We start from the raw sequence: 15,024 nt of genomic DNA on the forward strand, positions 1-15,024 counted from the left end.
AGGTCCAAGTTCAGCCTCTGAAACCTCTTGCTTGAGATGTGGGGCAGATCGCTTAATCTCTGAATCTGCCAGGCAATTCTGAGACGGTAAGATGTAGCTCAGGGCTGACACTGCCTGCTGCAGAGATGGTTTTCACTCACCCTTTGTCCATCTGCCTTGGTAGATAAAAGCTTTTCACCGAAAGATCCCAATACCAATGAAAACACAAATTCGAACCAAAAAGAAGGTTCTGTTTTATAGATGGAGTAACCGAGGCACAGAGCAAGGTCGTTCAGCTGAGATCTAACTACTATTTGGCAAGAGACTTGGAAAAAAAGACAGTGCAGAAACTACAAGTCCCAGCGGCCACAGGAACGGTCTCGCTCTGCGCATGCGCATCGGTGCGGAGGCTGGTGTCCCGGCTGAGTGAGGGGAGGCAGCCCCTGGACGCAGCGAAGGAGCAGTGGCGGCGACGGCGACGGCGGTGGCCTGAAGAGCAGAGACTGGCGACGCCTTAGCCCCAGTTCCAGCCCTAGCCCAGTTTCAGCCCCGGCCCCTGCTCGAAGATTGCTCCCGCCCTCCCGCCCTGGTCTTCTCTGGTGAGTAGATTCCCACGGCCCGCTCGCCTCTCGCCCCTCAGAACCCTCCGCCCTTCCCAGGCCCGGTCCCGGTAGTGTGGGCCTAGGCCCCCACAGCCAGCGCCTCACGGCAGGTCCGGAGTCGGGAATGCGGAGCCAGGCCCTGAGAGGCCTGGCCTTGCCCTCTGCGGGTGCGGGGGTGGGGGGGGGAAAGGGGATGCTGCAGGAGAGGGAGGGGAAACATGAGGGGGTGATTGCGAGGGGGGAGGGGGCGAAAGAGGAACCCGGGCCGCAGCAGCCAGGTGGGAGAGCCCGCCTTGCCGGATCGAGAAGGTCGGCCTGCGTGGCGAGGCCGAGGCTCGGGCCCGGACGGGGAAGAGTTGGGAGAAATGGAGGGGAGAGAGAGGAAGCGAAGACTGGGGCAGGAGGGAGGAAAAAGCTTTAGGGAAAATAAAACTGAGCAGGTGGAGACAGCAGGAGGTGGCGGCGCAGGGGGTCTTGAAGTTTCCATTCCTAACTGGTAATTAATTTGAGAAATAGACATCGACCCCCACAGGAAGCCCTTTTGGACCCTTATTAATGCTAGGCCTTCCCTCTGATCATCTGCGATTTGCCCTCTTACACGTCTTGTTGACACATAGTTGGTTTTCATGTTGTCGTTCTCCCCTCCTTCCTCTCCCAAGGAGCGTGGACCCCCAGGGCCATTGTGAGGAACTACTGAAATATTATTTCTGAAGTGTTTAGTACCGTGCCTGGCGTAGAGTAGGCACATATAAACGCTTATTGACCGTCTGCTTGACTGCAGTGGGTTTACAAGGGTGAAGTTTTGACAGAGGGATACCATCTGGGCACGTGAGCATGCTGTAAGAGAAAGTGTGAGAGGCAAAGAAGGAATTTAGATGACTAATTGGATTGGGGAGGGAGAGCTGTGAAAGCTTCGGATGAAACAGGTCGGACCCAGGTTGGCTTGGAAGAAAAAAGGCCTGGATGGAAAGAATGGCTTCTGCACTTGGTGCTGGAATGTGCAGAGGCAGGAGAAGGCTGGATGGGAAAGGGGGTATGTGGTACAGTTTGGCTAGAAAGAAAGATTAGCACGTTGGAACTAGTCTCTGGAGGGTCTTTAATGAAAGACAGAGGAGTTGTTCAGTCCTTTTAATTCTCTGTGACTCTTGGGGATCCCATTCGGAATCTTAATGTTTTATATTACTGTGGGAGCAGAAAGAACCTTCTATTTTTGTTGTTAGAGCAAGGCAAGATGCAGCTTCTATCCTGTCTAGTATAGTTATTGTTGTAGGTAAATTTTATAGACTCTTGTACTGAAAGAGACCCTAATTAATGATTGTCCAGTCCAGTGTCTCATTTTATAGAAGCAGCAGAGGCTTAGAGAGAGAAAGCAAATTGACTGATGTCACACAGCTAGTAATTATCAGAGCTAGGACTCGAACCCAGGTATCCTGTTTCCAGGTCAGTGCTTATAGGAACTGATGACTTTGGATTCATATTTTCCTTTCCACTCACGTTATTCAACTTTTCTGAACCTCAGTATAGGTTCAGTATGATGGTGATAACAACATTTGTATTCCCTACCTCACTAGTGTTGTAGTTTCAACTGTATGTAAAATGTTTGGAAAACTTGAAGTTCTATAAGTTATTAGAATACTAAGACTTGTGTTCTTTCAGTTGTTCCTCAGAGCTAATCAGAATTGTTCATTCCTGTACACCTGGCATATAGTCATCTACATCAAGAAAGATGTCGATAAGAAATTTTGTCTTTTAAATGCTCTAGGGAAATTTTGGAAGGCATCTGGAAAGTGAGTTCTGAATGGAAACGGTTGAGATATTTGGCTTGAGATAACAGTGTACATAGGGGTCTGTTATTTCACTGTCAGAGTCTTCCTCTACTAAGGTAGATCGCAATCCATAATAAATAAGAATATTAAACTCACAAAATGACTAAAAAGAGGGGGTCAGCCATCCACAGTATTTTGATAATTAAAGGAAGGGAAAACATTTATAGTTTTGAAGGCTAGCATAAAACATTCATTTATATTATACTAAGTTACAGTAAGCCATGGGGATAATTTGAGGATAATGAAATGACTTTGTTGCCTTGAGATTTTATTTTGAAGCCTCCTCTGATTCTCAGATATGGGAGCCCTGTAGAGTTTTCTTGGGAGTTGGTGGCAGAAACATTTTAGTTGTTAGACTTAGTTTAAATGTTCTGTTGACACATGCTACCACTTTCCAAGACTAAATGCTTATTCTTTATTGAAAACAAAAGGTGTGTGATATGTCAACAATAGCCTTCTCTTTAATGAGGGAAATTTGAAGGTACATAAGGTGAGTCATTCTCTTAAAATTCATTTCTGAACCTCTCTAAAATTTTTTTTTTTTGTTTTTCAGCTTCATGTTGGAATCAATCTTTTCACCAGCAAATAACTCTTAATATTTTCTCAATATTTGACTGCAACTTTATAGTTGCAACTTTTAGTAGAATAATTGCTAATATCCTGTGTGAGACTTTCCTCCCTCAAAAAGAATAAAAATGATGGGAAAAGAGTAAAGCTAATTCTTTCTAAAGGGAGAGAGGTGGTAAAAGAGAATTTTACTGTATGTGATTCAGACAATTGAATATTGAGTAAGTTCTCTGAGGAGAAAGACTACATGTTTTCTTTACATAATGGGGATGATAATAGTTCAACCATCTACTTCACTACCTTTACATAATTACTTAATAAATATTGAATGTTTTTATTCATTTTATATATTTATTGATTTCTGGTGTTTTTAGTAGAGATTTGGTTTGGGGGAGATAATGTTACACATTACCATTAGATGAAAGGCTTACTGTATTGTGAGTTTAGATGATTGTCATCTTCCATTTATCTACCTTAACTGAGAGATAATAATCATGCAGAGTGAAAGACTTGGAAATGAAATAGTTTATGAAGAGGTATAGTAGGAAGAACATTGAATTTGGAGTTTAAGGATTCGAATTCTGGTCATGATACTTACTTGCTGTTATTTTGGTATAAATCCTTTTGGGATTTTGGGTAAATTTTTTTATTTTGGGGGTAAATTCTTTTGCTTGTCTTGGTCTTCATTTCTTTCTTTGTAAAATGATAGAACTTTGAACTATATTAGTGTATTTTACCTTTTTTGTGTCATTGATCACTTTGGCAATCTGTTAAAAAATTGTGGACCTTTTCTCAGAGTATGTTTTGTTGCTTATATTCATAATTGAAGGAAATGCTAAATTTTTATTTAACTGTTAGTTAATATGAAGTTGTAATTCTTTTTATCCAAGTTTATGGGCAAGTACTTTCCCCTTGATCTCTATGGACTTCCTAGGGGTGTTAAGGACCTTTTGCCTCAATGATCTATCTGATTGATCACTTTCAGCTCTAAATCCTATCATATCTTAGCTGAGCTCACAGGATCATAGTCTTGAAACTAGAGGTCATCTATTTCTTTTTTATTTTATTTTTTTATTTTTATTTTTTATTTTTTATTCATTTTTCCAAATTATCCCCTCCCTCCCTCCACTCCCTCCCCCCCATGACAGGTAATCCCATACATTTTACATGTGTTACAATATAACCTAGATACAATATATGTGTGTGAATACCATTTTCTTGTTGCACATTAATTATTAGCTTCCGAAGGTATAAGTAACCTGGGTAGATAGACAGTAGTGCTAACAATTTACATTCACTTCCCAGTGTTCCTTCTCTGGGTGTAGTTATTTCTGTCCATCATTGATCAACTGGAAGTGAGTTGGATCTTCTTTATGTTGAAGATTTCCACTTCCATCAGAATACATCCTCATACAGTATTGTTGTTGAAGTGTATAGTGATCTTCTGGTTCTGCTCATTTCACTCAGCAACAGTTGATTTAAGTCTCTCCAAGCCTCTCTGTATTCCTCCTGCTGGTCATTTCTTACAGAGCAGTAATATTCCATAACCTTCATATACCACAATTTACCCAACCATTCTCCAATTGATGGACATCCATTCAACTTCCAGTTTCTAGCTACAACAAAAAGAGCAAAAGAGCTGCCACAAACATTTTGGCACATACAGGTCCCTTTCCGCTCTTTAGTATTTCTTTATCCCAATAACAACAATGCTGGGTCAAAGGGTATGCACAGTTTGACAACTTTTTGGGCATAGTTCCAAATTGCTCTCCAGAATGGCTGGATTCTTTCACAACTCCACCAACAATGTATCAGTGTCCCAGTTTTCCCACATCCCCTCCAACATTCATCATTATTTGTTCCTGTCATCTTAGCCAATGTGACAGGTGTGTAGTGGTATCTCAGAGTTGTCTTAATTTGCATTTCTCTGATCAGTAGTGATTTGGAACACTTTCATATGAGTGGAAATAGTTTCAATTTCATCATCTGAGAATTGTCTGTTCATATCCCTTGGAGGTCATCTATTTCTAACCTCTTCATATAACTAGATGAGAAATTGAGGCTGGAAGAGATTAAGTAACCTACCCAAATGTTAAAATAGGTTAGGAGATCTATGAAGGGTGTACTGTCTTCAGAAGGAACACTTTCCATTGTGCCATGTTTTATTTAACCTGTACATGTATTATGCCTGTCCTAAAGCATTTAGGCTACTAGAATCATTAAATGACTGTTCAATCAAACCAGAGTTTACACTTTGATTTTTAAAAAAAGAAGGTAAATCCCTTACTGCTCTGTAAGAAATGACCAGCAGGAGGAAAGCTGCTTGTCCAAAGTCTATGCAGACAGGTGGCAAATCTGGTGCTTGAATGGAATCTGCCTGGTTTTATTGATTCTCACTTGCCTTTTTTGTTTCATTACTTGATTGTTAATATTCTGATTAACACTGTAGTTATTTTAAGAAAAACAAAGAAAAACTTTAAACTCTCAGTTATTTTCAGTTTGCTAAAAGGAAAATAGAATCATAGGGTGTTCAAATTGGATCTGGGAGCAGCATGGAGGATCAAAAAGGTTAAATTACATGCCCAAGGTCACACAACTAGTGTTAGAGGTCAGACCCTGATGTCTTCTGATTCTGATTTAGTGCTCTTTTTCACCATTCTGAGACAGAAACAATGCCTTTCGATTGTATCCTTTTCTTGAGATCATAGGTTATGGAGCTAAAAGGCTCCACAAAGGTTCATCTATTACTTTGACCAGAATAAGTGAAACCATAGAAGGGTATTGGTGCTAACATTTAAGAATTAAGAGTTCGACTTTAAATAATTGCCCAGCATTTTATGTTTAAAGCAATTATTTTACATATTAGTCAACAGTAGAAGACAAAAAAAATTCAGTTTATTAGTTTTTTTTTATTATAAGATTTTTGAGCATATTAGAAAATGTTAGGTCGATATATGCTTATATTAGGGGAAAGGGTGCATTGTGATATAACTAAAAGTCTGCCTATTTATTAATTTTTTTCATAGAATCATGCATAGAATTTTTGAAGACAATGTCTGTCAGGTATTTGCCTTGAACTAAAAGATACTAGCATCGATAAAACATTGAATTTTTAAACAGGTGACATTTTTTTATTTAATCAAAACTAACTCTTAATTTAGATTTGTAGGATTTTATAATTAGAAGTGACTTTATAGTTAATTTAACTTGGCCCCTTTTTGACAGATGGGAAATTGAGGCCCAGAGAAGTCATTCTTAAAATCTTTTGAATATACCAGGCTATAAGCATAAGAAACAAAGTTTGGGAGAGACATAGACACAGTTACTGCCCTCATTTGCCCTCAAGTATGGTCAAGGAATGAGATATATACACAACAACTATTAATACCTACAAGAAATCACAAAACCATTAAGGAATTATAAGCAAAGCATTGTTTGGAAGAAATGTGAAATTGGTCTTTATGGATGTAAAAGGGAGGATAAGATGATGTCGGATATCAGAGAAAGCTTTGTGTGGAGTTTAAATTTGGACTATAAACTTAAATTTTTTTTTTTTTCCCATAAAGACAAATTCTTGAAAAAATGTGTTTTATTGGCAAAACTTTCTCTAAAAGGGAATGGATTCAGTTCTTTCTTGCATACTTCTCATTGGAGTAAAATTAGTGACTAATCCAACATCTTCATTTTACAGATAAGGAAACTGAGGAAGCCTTAGAGAAATTGTCTGTTCAAATCACTTAGAAATAAGTAGCGAAGTTGATATTAAAACTTGGAACTTTTGATTCTAAATCTATTCATCTTGCCAACAATTACAGTTCTGATTTGTATTTGAAGTTAGATTTGCTTCTTAAATTCAACTTTGAAAAATAGCTAACATGGCTTAGTTGTAGAAGTTATGATTTTTAAAAATTTTTTTTATTAGGAAGGAATACTACTGATTCAGATCTGTATTTTATATACTACTCAGTTAATTCTCTATGATTAATAGGCTGTGGCTGTATTTAATAAGTTGGAATAACTTCTTAAATAAAGCTTTTATGTTTAGATGGATAGCCAGTTTTTAAAAAATATTTTTTGTCATCCCCATTCAGAGAGAGAAATATGGAAACTGAATGCAGATGAGAGCATACTGTTTTCATCTTTTTTTTCTCTTGATTTTTTCTTTCTCTTGTTTTTCCCTTTTGTTCTGATTTTTCTTTCCCAATTTGATTCATGGAAATATGTAAAAAATGGATGTACATGAATAATCTATATTAGATTGCTTACTAGCATGAGGAGGGGGATAGATAAGAGAGAAAGGGAGGGAAAAAATGTGGAACTCAGAATCTTACAAAAATGAAAGTTGAAAATCACTTTTCCATGGGATTGGAAAAATAATATAATATAATATAATAATAATATATATATAATATATAATATAATAATATAATAAAATTGAAAAAAATTATCGATGTTATCTGTTTCTACATTATCATAGTTATACCAAATAGCCTTCCCTTTTCCATTTCCTCTCCAAAAAATACATCCTATATAGCAAAAAAATATTTTAAAAGGAAAAAAATTAGTATAATTAAATTAAACATTGAAAAAGTTTGAAAACATTTGCAATGTGTAACAGTTGTGGACCTTCTGCTTCCGCAAAGGGGTAGGTTGAGAATATTATTATCTTCTATCTCTTTATTTGTTTGATGATTTTGTATTTATGATTTGATTTATGGTTTGCTTTTATGATTTTGTTTTGGTCACTTGATTTTTTTTTTTTTTTTTTTTTTTTATATTTACATTGTTGTAGTTTCTATGTTTTCTTGACTGTGCTTATTTCACCTTGTAGCAGTTCTAGATTTTTCTATAAGTTTGTATTTATTCCATACATCTTTTCTTACAGCACAGTGACATTCCATTACATTCACGTACCATTATTTTTGTAGTTATTTTCCAGTTGATAGGCATCTACTTAGTTTTCAATTCTTTGCTATCACAAAAAATGATGTTATAAACATTTTGGTGTATAAGGAGACTTTTTTCTTATTAATAACTTAGTGGGAGTAGAATACCAGTAATTGAATCTTTAATATGAAGGGCATTGATATTTTAGTTGCTTTACTTGCATAATTCCAAAAAACTTTCTAAAATGTTTTTGTTGATTTTCAGCTCCATCAACAGTGTATTTTCCTGCCAGTCTACAATCCTTCCAACATTGAGTATTGCCATTTTTTGTCATCTTTGCCAGCTTTCAGGGTATGAGGTGAAACTTCAAGGGTTGTTTTGATTTGCATTTCTCTTATTATTACTGATTTGGAACATTCATTCAAGTGGTAATGGATATGTTGAAGTTTTTGTTTCGAGAACTTTGTTCATATTTTTTGACCATTCGATTTATTGAAGAGTAGCTAACATTCATATATATACATATATGTATATGTATTTTTATAGTTTTACCCACTATAGTTGTATATCTTTATCAAGCCCTTATTGTAGAAATTTAATACAAAGTTTTTTTATTTGATCACTTTTTTTATCCTAGATGCATTTATTTTGTCTATGCAGAAGCTTTTCAATTTAACATAATCAAAGTAATATAATTTATATTTTATAATTGCCTCCTTTTTGTTTAATTAATAGTGGCATCAAATTCAAATAGAAAGAATGGCAGCTTTCTGATTTAGAAATTCACAAATTAATATTATCTATGCTGTATTTATTTTCTTGAATATTCCCCAATTACATTGTAATCTAGTTGGACCTCACTTAGGAGTTTTGCTGGCCTTATAGTGTATTTATGATTTCTACTCATTGCTGTGAGAAGTGTAAAATCTCATTCAATTTAAAAATATATCATTAATGTTGTGTTTCTGTTTAAAATATATTGTGGAATATAGTGTAAGATCTTGATCTAAATCTGATTTCTTCCGAATTGTTTTCTAGTTTTCTCAGTAGGTTTTTTTTTTTTTTTTTTTTTTTTTAATCAAATCAGGACGTTTTTTTAACTGGGTAATTTATGTTTTCTACTTCATCACACATTGGATTTCTTTTGCTGTCTCACTTAGAAAATACCATAACTCTTCTAATCCTAGTTTCTCTAGCAGTTCAGTTTTATGTTTTCCCTTTTGTTTATCTTTCTGTTAGACAATATCCAGAACTGAGAAGTCTCCTGTCATTATTTTATTACTGTCTGTGTCTTGTAGCTCATTTAATATTTCCTTTATGAGTCTGGATGATAGCATTTGGAGCAGATTGGTTTATTTATTGATTGATTTATTGTGTGTGGGGAATGTTTTAGCACAAATGTAGTTCCCTGTTTATTCCTTTTTACTTTTCAATGTTTTTGGTTTTTTGATACAATGGCAGCTCCTGCTTTTTTGGATTCACTTGATACATAGTAAATTTTTTCCATCCTCTGTTTCATTTTTAAATGAATTCTTTGTAAGTAACAGATTAGAATTTTGTCTTGTCAAATTTGTCACTTTTTCATTTTACTAGTTTACTAGTTTTCATTTACTAGTTGATAATCCATTCATATTTAAAGTTATGAGAATTAGATTGATAATTTCCTTCATTTCTAATTTGGTTTTTTTTTTCCAAGTATGATTTTCCCCCACTTCTGATGTAAGTAAACACAATATTATGTTACCTAGGCTTGTTTTTTTTTTTTTTTAAAGGAGGCCTTCTTTTCATCAACTCTACTAACTCTCACTCTCCCATATTTTCTCTCCCATTTGTTATTTCTCTCTCTTTCTCTTTCTCTTTCTCGCTCTTTCTCGATCTCTTTCTTTCTTTTCTGAGGCAATTGGAGTTAATGAATTAATTAAGTGACTTGCCCAGGGTCATACAACTACAAGTGTTAAGTGTCTGAGGACAGCTTTGAACTCAGGTCCTCCTGACTTCAGAACTGGTGCTCTATCCACTGGACTGCCTAGCTACTCTGGTTCCTTTTTTTCTTTTTGACTTTTATCTGGTTATTTAATTCTTCGTCTCTTCTTCCCTTTCAGTTAACTAACTAGTAAATTCCTATTTCCCCTCTTTCCCTTCAAATATTATTCATTAGTTTTTAAAATTTCATTTTTTGTGTCTCTTTGCAAAGAGTTTTTTTCCTCATTATCCATCTTTTCTTTTTGTCCATTCTAGATTTTCTTTTCTCTGACTCATGACCACTGTAATTGTCTATTCTTATTCTTTTTTTTCTGTATTCCTCATAGAATCAAAACCTCCCAGCTATTCATTCCAAACTCTTTCCTTTGAATAATTTCTGCCACTACCTTGTAGAGTTTGTCCTTTTCATTGTATCTTTCAGCATAGTTCCAGTTCTTGCTGGTGATAATGAAACCACTGATTTATACCCATTCCCTGGTTACCCTCTTTTCCCTATTTACCTCAAAAAGTGCCTCCCTGGGTTCATATTCTCCTATTTCCCTGATGCCATTTGCCCCCATGAGTTCTAGCTCCTTCCTGTGATAGTTTTGGTAGTTTTTTTTTTTTTTTTTTTAAATGCCAAATCTCACAGAGCACATCCACAAGTTCCCTATTCTCTCTCTCTTTCTCTTTCTTTTTGTCTCTGTCTGTCTCTATATCTTCCTCACTCATAATGAAATATTATACCTAAAATTGTTTTTTTCCAATTACATTTATAAAACTTTAGCATTCATTTAAAATTTTTTTTGAGTTCCAAGTTGTCTCCCTCTCCCCTCATTGAGAAGACAAGCATTTTGACATAGGTTATACATGTACAGTTGTGCAAAGCATAAATGGTTATGAAAACACAGACCACCCTCCCCCCTGCTCCCCAAAAAAGCAAAAAAAAAAAAAAAAAAGGTATGCTTCTATCTGCTTTAAGACTCCATCGGTTCTTTTTTTTTTTTTTTTTTTTTTTCCCCTGAAGCTATTGGGGTTAAATGACTTGTCCAGAGTTACACAGATAGGAAGTGTTAAGTGTCCGAGGCCAGATTTAAACTTAGGTCCTCTTGACTTCAGGGCTAGTGCTCTATCCATCACACCACTTAGCTGCCCCCATCAGTTCTTTTTCTGGAAGTAAATAGTGTTTTTCATCATGAATCTTCCCAGACTTTCTTAGATTATTATATTATTGAGAATGGCTAATTCATTTACATTTCATTATTATAAATATTGTTATAGTCTACAGTGTTCTGTTTCTACTCACTTCATTTTGCATCAGTTCATATAAATTTTTCCAGGTTTTTCTGAAAGCATCCTACTTGTCATTTCATATATCACAATAGTATTTCATCATAATCATACCATAACTTGTTTAGCCATTTCTCAATTGATGGACTTCCACTCAATTTCTGATTCTTTGTTAGTATAAAAAGAACTGCTATAAATCTTTTTTTTTTTTTTTTTACATATAGGTCTTTTTCTTTTATTTTTTTTTAAATCTCTGGATTACAGACCTAATAGTGTTATTATTGGGTCAAAGGAGGTATGCAAGTTGTATAATCTTTTGGGCAGAGTTCCAAACTGCTCTTCAGAATTATTGGATCAGTGAACAACAGTGTATCAAGTGTCCCAATTTTCTTTTTAATTATTTTTATTATATTTTTCTTTTTTTATTATAGCTTTTTATGTATAAGACATATATGCATGGGTAATTTTTCAGCATTGACCATTGCAAAACCTTTTGTTCCAACTTTTCCCCTCTTACCCTTCCCCCTGATAGCAGGTTGAGTTGTCCCAATTTTCCCACATTTTTCCAACATTTGTCATTTTCTTTTTCTGTTAAGCCAATCTAATAGGTATTACCTTGCTTTAATGTACATTTTTCTATTCAGTAGTGATTTAGAACTTTTTTTAATATGACTATACATAGCTTTAGTTTCTTCTGAAAACTTCATATCCATTAACTAGAATTCAGTCTATCCTTACTCCAAATTCTAAGGCTCTGCCCACTATACCAAATAGCTGTCTTTATACATGGTCGGCTATTTGAGCTTTTGCATTCATTGAAATGTGACAGGTGGATGAAGAGAATTTATCAATTGAAAATGACCTGCATTCTTATAAATTTGTCTCATTTTTTAATCTACTTGAGAAATGAGGCCTTATTATGGGTAAAATTGTAAAATTTCACCCCAATTTTCTTCACTCCTTCTAATCTTGGCCATATTGGTTTTGTTTTGTACAAAACTTTTAAATTTAATATTGTCAGTTATCCATTTTACATCCTGTGATGTTCTCTATCTCTTGTTTGGTCATAAATTCTTCCCTTATTCATAGATATGACTGGTAAATTATTCCATGTTCTGCTAATATGCTTATGCTGTCATTCCCCCCCCCCTTTTTTTTTCTAGTTTAAAATTCTGTTTTTTCCTTTTTTTTTATTCAGTAGTATTTGATTTTTCTAATTACATGTAAAGATAACTTTCAATATTCATTTTTGTAAGATTTTGAGTTCCAAATTTTTTTCCTCTCTCCTCTTCTTACTTCTTCCCTGACCAAGACAGCAAGCAATCCAATATAGGTTTTATGTATATACACATTTAAAATGATTGTGTGTGTGTGTGCATATATACACACATTTAAAATGATTGTGTGTGTGTGTGTGTATATATATATACACACACACACACACACACAATCATTTTAAATATGTTTCTATATTAAACATAACATTTTTGAATTAAAATTTTAAATTTAACCACTATATATCTTGGAGTTTTGCTGTCTTGGGTTTTATCCCCTGATGTGTTCCCTTCCTGCCCTCAACTTAAGAATTCTTCAATTGTTATTTCATTTTCTTTGTTTAGAAATTCTCTACATTTCTTTTATTTCCTTCATTATAATGTTAAGGTTTTTGATTTGTTATATTCTTCTGGAAGGACCTATGAATCTTAAAAAAAGATTTTTTAATACTACAATCTGTATTCAGACAATCAGTTCTTTCTTTGGGTATGGCTAATATTTTTCATCATAACTCTTTCAGAGTAGTCTTGGATCATTGTATTTTTTTTTCCCCCCTGAGGCAATTGGGGTTAAATGACTTGCCCAGGTCACACAACTAGGAAATGTTCCGGGTCTGAGGTTACATTTGAACTAAGGTCCTTCTGACTTTAGGGTGGTGCTCTATCTACTGCGCCATCTAATTGCCCGATCATTGTATTGTTGAGAATAATAACAAAAAGTCATTCACAGCTGATTGTCCTACAGTATTGCTATTATTTTGTACACAGGACATTTCACTTTACTTGAGTTCCTAGAGGACTTAAAAAACTTTTTTTTTTTGAAACTATCTTGCTTATCATTTTCCACAGAACAATAATATTTTGTTATAATCACATACTTATTCAACTGTTCCCCAATTGATGGCATCTTCTCAATTTCCAGTTCTTTGCCCTTACAGAGGTGCTGTAAATATTTTTGTATTGTCAGGTTCTTTTCCTTCTCCCCCCCCCCTCTTAAAAATCTCTTGGAATTCATGCTTAGTCATGGTATTTATTAGAGACCTGTGAATCTTAAGTTGTGTCTACATATCCTGTCTTTGAGATCAATATATTTTACTTGGATGGTGAGCATGGTTTTTAAACTTTTTTCCCCCCTTCTCTTTTGGTCATCATCTCTGTGTATTTGCATTCCTAGTTCTTTTCTTTTGCTCTTTTGTTTCTTTGGTAAAAATTACCACATCAAATTCAAGGTGGTTTTAAAAAAAATTGCCCATTATTTTTGTTATTCAGATAATAAATTCTGCTTTCATAATTTTCATTTCTCTTTTAAACCTCTCAGGAACAGCATGCTTGTGGTTTCATGTTCTCACAATCTAGAGAATCCTCCCTCTCATCAAGTGTTGGATTTTTAAAAATTTTGTTTTGTTTTGTTTTACAGCATTTATTTATAGATGCCTGAACTTGTTTAAGGTCTTTAAGTTTTCTTCCTGTAATTTTTGGTAATATCAGTCTTTCCCCTCTGTTTTTTCTTTTTGCATACTTTCTGAGTGAGTGCTGAAATCTCCATGGTACTGGAAAGAAGGAACTGGGATTGGGATATAGGTTTGAGTTATGTGGTCAGCCTCTGTATTAATTGAGTCCTTAAGTTGGTTAGTACAGCCCTGCTGCTGATTGTTAAGTGGTGAGGGAGAGATAGGCTATATGAGCTCAGGTTAGGCATTAGTTTATTTTTTTTAAAAACCTTCTTTGGTTTTCCAGGTTTCCTAGACCATGGAGACAACTAAAGTTACTTTATTTTAAATTTTTTTCTCCTGAGGCAATTGGGGTTAAGTGACTTGCCCAGGGTCACACACCTAGGAAGTATTAAGTGTCTGAGACCAGATTTGAACTCAGGTCCTCCTGATTTCAGGGCTGGTGTTCTATCCATTGTGCCATCTAGCTGCCCCCCCTAAAGTTACTTTATTTCTGTGCATAATTTCGATTTTGGAAAGAGGTTTGAGAAATAGATAATTTCAGAAAAAATGTCTAGTCTTTCATTTTCTTGATTATGTGACCTGTCCAATCCTTTTTTAGAGGAATATTTGTTAGGATTCCTTGTTCTATATGAAGTTGAATAATGTCTGATGAAGGGTTGTATCTCTAAGCTGTGTTAGGCAACACTAGGAAGCACATCGGCATTTTGACAGTTTTCCTTTAGATAGTATCCTTTAAGGCTTTTCTTGTTTGAGTTTAAACAAAAAAGCAAAGGTAGACTGCTTATTAGCCTAAATTATCTACTATGATAAATGTTTGCTTGGTCTTAATTCTGCACAAAAGGGTTAAAGTTTTTTAGTTAGGACTCTATAAAGTTCTTAATTGTTTTTCCCATGACTCTTTGAAGGAGCAAAGTATATTTTTCTGTTTTGCACTTTAAAATTATGTATAGTCAGAAGATTTCATCATTGTTCTCTATTTGTAGGAACAGCATGAAATGCTTTCTTCCCAAATACTCTAACTTCCCCTTTCTGAACTGCAGAGAAAAAGAGGTGAAAATGACCTCAGAGATCATCTAGTTCAATCCTCTCACTTAAGCTTGAGGAAACTGAGGCCAGGAGAGATTGATTTCCCATGATTTCACATATATTCACTTTCTATTATTGAGTGGGTAGGAAAGCTCAC

At 35.0% G+C, this 15,024-nt stretch overlaps 1 protein-coding gene across 7 annotated transcripts in view; it reads left to right on the forward strand.

Annotated features, from left to right (window-relative positions):
- Positions 1–382: 382 nt before the first annotated feature.
- The window catches only part of GAPVD1 (GTPase activating protein and VPS9 domains 1), an 83,001-nt gene continuing 68,359 nt past the window's right edge, over positions 383–15,024 (forward strand). For 6 of the 7 annotated variants that reach the window (XM_074293090.1, XM_074293083.1, XM_074293086.1 and 3 more), the window contains exon 1: positions 400–578. The gene's annotated coding sequence lies outside the window, so the exon portion shown is untranslated. Of the gene's footprint in view, positions 579–15,024 lie in introns of all 7 variants that reach the window. The other variant, XM_074293084.1, reaches the window with a different exon arrangement.

The sequence above is a fragment of the Sminthopsis crassicaudata genome, chromosome 2 (assembly GCF_048593235.1).
Source record: "Sminthopsis crassicaudata isolate SCR6 chromosome 2, ASM4859323v1, whole genome shotgun sequence".
In the NCBI taxonomy this organism is placed as follows: domain Eukaryota; kingdom Metazoa; phylum Chordata; class Mammalia; order Dasyuromorphia; family Dasyuridae; genus Sminthopsis; species Sminthopsis crassicaudata.